This window comes from Pan paniscus, chromosome 9, assembly GCF_029289425.2.
Source record: "Pan paniscus chromosome 9, NHGRI_mPanPan1-v2.0_pri, whole genome shotgun sequence".
In the NCBI taxonomy this organism is placed as follows: Eukaryota; Metazoa; Chordata; class Mammalia; order Primates; family Hominidae; genus Pan; species Pan paniscus.
In genome coordinates this window covers 42,335,313-42,341,312 of record NC_073258.2, presented here as the reverse complement: position 1 = coordinate 42,341,312, position 6,000 = coordinate 42,335,313, and positions in this window count along the sequence as shown.

Sequence of the window (6,000 nt, the reverse complement as noted above, 5' to 3'; positions counted from 1 at the left end):
TCTATAGACTTCTAAGAGGAATATATGAAACCTCAAGTAAATATATTAAAACATGCACAAAATAAATATATTTATGATATATACTTTTTATTGTAACTATCAAATTTTAATCAAAAAATTTGTAATGCTAGGGAAATCTCAGGTTTTACTAATGGAATTTTGAAAAAATATTAATTTTAATACAATTTGTAAAATGCCTTAAAAGTCAGATGTTGAAATGGACTTCCAGGTCCTGTAGCTACTTCTATTGAAATTATCATAATAATGTTTTACAAAATGAGAAAAGTAATACAGTTTCTCTTTCCAGTTGCCCTGAAGCAGACTAACTGATGCTTGTATAGCTGTTTCTCAGCATAAATGGATTGTTAGAGAATGAACTTCAGTTAATTTTGACCTTAAAAAAAAGTCACGTAGCTATGTATTTTCATCTGAAACATTTTCAAGAGTCTTGCAAACAAGTCACTCTAAAATAATTAATGACAATGTTCACGTGCTCAATTACATTTTGGTTTTTCAATACATATTCTTAACCTTAAGTGAAAGTAGATTGTATCCCTGGTTTTCATTTTTCAGCACATTTTCAAGTTTTCTAAGAGAAGTACAAAATCATAATCTGTCACTACTGTTCAACATTTAGTTATGCAATCTGGAGTTCAACTCTAAACAATATCGGGCAACTCATATAAGCGAGTTATATGCGAATTTAACTCATATAACATATCGGGCAACTCATATAAGTGAATTATTGCCTAGGCATCAAAGTGTGCCTCTTTTTCATTCTACCCTTAAATCCCACTTAAAAGACCTGATAGTTTTATTATTATTAATATAAACTTTATGAAGAATGGAAAATTTCACAATATTGAAAAATGCTTTAAAACTGCAGATGATATGATTTTATGAACAAAAACATCCCATTTCTTATCAAAGACAAGTGCCAATATATATGGATAGATAGAATATTCATCAGAAAATATATGCTACTAAAATAATCTCATCTATTAGCCAACATAGTTTTATTTTAATGATATTATCATTAAACATTTATAAAACTCAATTTATTATAAATCCTGAGAGTGATTAGTAACTGTTATTTGAAAGCCATTTTAGTAATCATAGAAAGCACTAATATTAAGGAGTAAAAAAACAACAATTAATGTCAGAAATAAACCATGAGCTCTTAGAAACTAGTGGGATACCATTAGGCATTCGTAAGATATAATAATTCAAAAGTAAAAATTCTATGCTTTGTAGCTCAAAAGTGCTTCCACCTATTTTCTCATTTGTGCAGCCTTGAAATAATGGTAGGTGAGTATTTCAAATTCAAGCATCAGATATTTCATAAATACTGCATATTCCTGTGTGTGGAATTATTGATGTTTTGAACCTATAAACAGGATAGAAAGGAAGAGATGGTCAGGAAACAACACTGGAGAAGAAAAAGAGGTAAATGGTAAAAGTGGAAAAAATGATTAGATTATGTGTATTTTAGAATAGATTCATTTAGTGAATATGAATTGAGGAACCTACTTAATGCCAGGCACTATTTGCAGCTTTGGATGTACAGCAATGAACAAAACTTTTAAGTCACTCCCACAAGATAAAGTGACCAACTCATCTCAGTTTGCACAGATGTTCCTGGTTTTAGTACTGAAAGCCCTGCATTCCAGAAACCCCTTAGTCTGGGGCAAATCAAGACGGTTGCTCACCATTATCAGAACCTCACTTTCTGGTAACTGTCATCTTGATTTCCAAATTCATATTAATATGTTTATCTCATTGTTAATGACAATGCAAGTTAGCACTGACCACAAGTAACCAATGGCTAGTATACCTGTTTCTAACTGGGGCAAACTTATGACAAGAGCAAATTATAGTAATATCAAACTTCCTAGAATTATTTCTAGACAACACTCCTTGAAGTGCAACTGAAGTATCAAAAGTACAACTTGCCCTCAAGGAAGAGTTAGTGTCTGGGAATGTGAACGAACAATCATAACCACCATTTGCAAGACACCTACGTATATCATCTCTAGTTCTTACAAAGCCCTCTAAGGTAGTATCATCATCTCCATTGCAAGGATAAAGACTTTGAGAGTAAACTCTCCCATAAACAATAATGAGAAAGAAAACCCAAGGTAAAAGAAGAGAATTGGAGCTTTCAGATGGCTATAGCAAGTCTTGTTTATGCAATAGCATTTATTTTTCAGAACAGAAAACTATTAATGCTCTCAGTGTATTTTACTTCTTGTGTTCTATTGGATTATATTTTCCTGGAAACTGGCTTCTCTTTGGGGTCACATTTTGGTAATCAATGTTAGTCTTATTCTTGTTCAGTCAAGTTTACTAATGAAATGGATAGGACAGTACCTTTGAAGCACTGACTTGGTTAATGTGGCAATGTTTGAACTATTTTTGTATTGACTATTATTGAATTTCGTAGAGGAACTTCAAATTGAAGACGTTATAGATCAGCCAGCATTCAAAGATGAAAATAAATCAATCAACACTTTTTATCACAATTATACAGTTTTAGATATTTTATTTTAGGGTCGCATTATGATTCACTTTTATATTCTAATCAAATGTCATTGATGGATATCCCTGAATACCACAGTAGCTAAACCAGCATATTCTAGTCCCTTTCCATAAGAAAATAAAATTCTCTTTACTAACTTCAATAGTTCTTTAACATCTCATTATGTACATTGTTTTTATGAAGTCAGTAAAATCATCCAATTCATCCTTCTTAGAATACAACGCACTATTTAAAGTTGTCTAAACTTTTTAAGAGGTAACCATTAGGCTGCAACCATTTTTCACTTGCCAAGTAGCTAAAAAAATAGAAAAAACTAAGACATGCCCCTAAAAGCAGGACACTTAACTTCTGAAAGTTGGAGACTCAACTGAAAATGAACAGTACTAAATTTAAAAAATCTAATTATCCCAACTGAGTGCTCCTGACAAATTTAAGCCCCTATGCTTCAGTATTTGTTAGTTATTTTTTATATTTAGTAAAAGCATTACCTTTGGTAAATAATGAATGCAACCAAAGTAAAAATATTGCCATAATAATAAATGGAGACATGAGATAATTAACTGGTTAATATGGATTCGCATTGCAAAACGGTAGAAAATCTTTCCACATAAAGAAATGCGTGACAGACTTGAGAATGGAACACTAGTTGTAGAACTTTTAATACAAAATGAGTGATTAGTTTTAAATCCTTGACCCAATTCAGTGTCACTTCATTTGTAAGTACATTCATTCATTTATTCGTGGAACATTTATTGAGTGTTTTTGCTACGCCAACAATAAAGTTATTATTAATACAAAAATAAGGAATACAGCTCTTGCCTTCAAAGAGTTAACAATATTGCAAATACAATATGATGAATTGAATGGAAGAGGTAGCACATATTATATAATCAGAGAGAAGGGAAACAGACCTGGGCTGTGTAGTTGGAAGAAGGAGAATCAGATTTGCTTTTTATATGAATAAAAGCAAACTAGATTGAGCCCTACTGGATGAATAGGAGTTAGCCAGGTGGTAGAAGGTGATATGTCAGTTTTCCCAGAACAAATACAGCAAAGTCAAGGAACAAGCAACATCATGATGATAGAAGACTGCAAGTGGCTTGGTGTTTCTATAATAGAACTAAACATTCAATTTGGAGATTGCTAAAGACAAAACGAAGACAATGATTTAAGGCTTTGTATATGGCATGTTGACCCTATTAAATTTAACTTATGGATGATGATGAAGTATTAACATTTTCTAAATGGTTGTGTGGCATTGATATTAGATTTGAGCTTTGAATGGGTTACTAGCATGGCAGAAGAAAAAAAATTTAAGGTTAAAAAGACTAGGACAGAGAGAAATCCATATTGGAGATTGTTTTACTATCGCAACAGAGAGATAATTGGTGAAGTTAAGGTCCAATTAAAAAACAATAAACCGAGTTAGCTAGACTTGTTTTCTCATTGTATGATGACAGAAGAGAAGGAAACAAGGCTTCTTACATTTGTTGACTAGTAGAAATAATGGAAGATCAGCAGGTAAGGGGTGATTAGAAGATAATGTTTATAGTTAGTTGTAAAAAAATTGTTCCAGGTGAAGATTGGGAAAGGAAGTGTTGCAGGACTTTTCCGTAGTTCATCTAAAAACAGAGTTCTTGTCCATCCCACGGCCCTGAAAATGCAGGCTTGCAGATGGTTTAAAGGGTGAGTAAAGCAGGGTTTTATTGGGTGAAAAGAAAAGAACAGCCACAGTGGGGGGACAGGCGGTGGAAACAGGGACTCTTACAAGGCCAGAGTCCCTCCGCTAGGGCACTTCCTGCCAGGTAGTTGGAATCCTAGTTTCCACAGAGGAAGCGGAGGGGCCAGGTTCAGGCGCCTCCCTGCTGCAAACGTCATGAACTTCCCAGGGCTCCATCTCAGTGGGCAGGCTGGTTGGAGTTTCTTCAGGGACCCCCTCCCACATGGCTGTCTCATTCCCTCCTTTAAAGAAGTACATCTAACTGCCGTTAGATTATGGATAAGGACAAAGACCGATCTTAACTGCTTCCTGCTGACAGGGCTGCTGTTTGGGGAAACAGCAGTCCCCAGAGGCCTATTTAAGGGTTCCCAGCAAAAGGGGCCATTGTCAGAGGCTCTGGTTGCATGAGAGTTTGGAGTTTGATGGCCTGAAGGCAAGAACAGACAAACCGGGTTATTAGAAAACATGTATCTAAACAAAACAAGGGGAGGAGTAAAGACAGCTCAAAAATTCTGAGGTCTTTTACCAGTTTACACAGGGAGATGGAGGCCAATAGCCTGACTGGTAAAAAAAAAAAAAAAAAAACAAAACTTTATCCCTTTGCTAGCATGTTGGGCTTCTGGGTTCCCATCTCCTGAGCTCAATCTTAAGCCAATCAGTTTAAGGTTTAGGAAATTAACTCTTTCCAGTTTGGAGGATGCATCTGAGGGGACTGTCTCATAGTATGGAGACATAATTACCTATTAGTGAATAGAGGACCCAGGAGGAGAAAGGAATAAAAAGAAAGCATTTTTTCAAAGGAGTCCCAAGGCTTCAGAATGCATTCTAAAGGGATACAGACTGAAGATGAATGACTACACATCTAGAAAGAGGGGAGCAGGTATCCCTGGTTCCCTTCAGTTCTTAGGAGATACCGGGGTATGCAAGGGAGACAAGGAAGAGTGTCCTCTTTCCCTTCTTCTGTCCTTGCATCCCTGAGTTCCAGCGACCTTGGCAGGTGCTGCCATGAGTGTTAAAGCGGCTTGCACCCATGAAGCAGGGGGGTCTAGAGAACAGGAATTATCTGCTCTCACTTAGGTCTCTTTTCCACCTACTGTCAGTAGCCTTGGAGTTCCCTAGACCTCATTTATGCCATGGATATTAACGTGGTCTTTATCCATGAAACAGGAAGCTTGGGGTTGGCTTAATCGGTGGGAATCAGCCACACTCACCTACACTGTGGCTTTTAACCTATGTTGTCATTTGCTTCTGGATCCCTCAGATCGTTTTCCTTCCTGGGGCTTTAACCTGAAGCTTGGAATTGAGTTTGGGACAAAAATGTGTCTCGAGGGGTTGCATGAACTCCTTATCATAAGCTGAATGGTAAGATGAAACTGTGGAACTGTGTCCTCCTCCAACAAGGGAGAGGAAAGGATGTCTTGTGACACACCCAGATAACTGGCTGTTATAGTTATGCTTGCTAGAATTTGGGTGCATAGTGCTTTGTTTTGGTTACTCCCTTGGTCTTACTTTACCAAAAAGAAACTGCTGAGTAATAGGTATCCTATTTATTCCCATCACCTGGAAAGATTTGCAGGATAATTGCTCAGAACTAGAATACTGGTCCATATTTCTACATTACCCATCCCTTTTGTTCTTTCCGAGCTACAGCTGGAGATTGCTGGTTGGTTCACAGGAACAATCAGGGTTAGTCTAAAATGTAGGCAAAAAAAACCTTAAAAACAACAAGTTTAGAATTTAA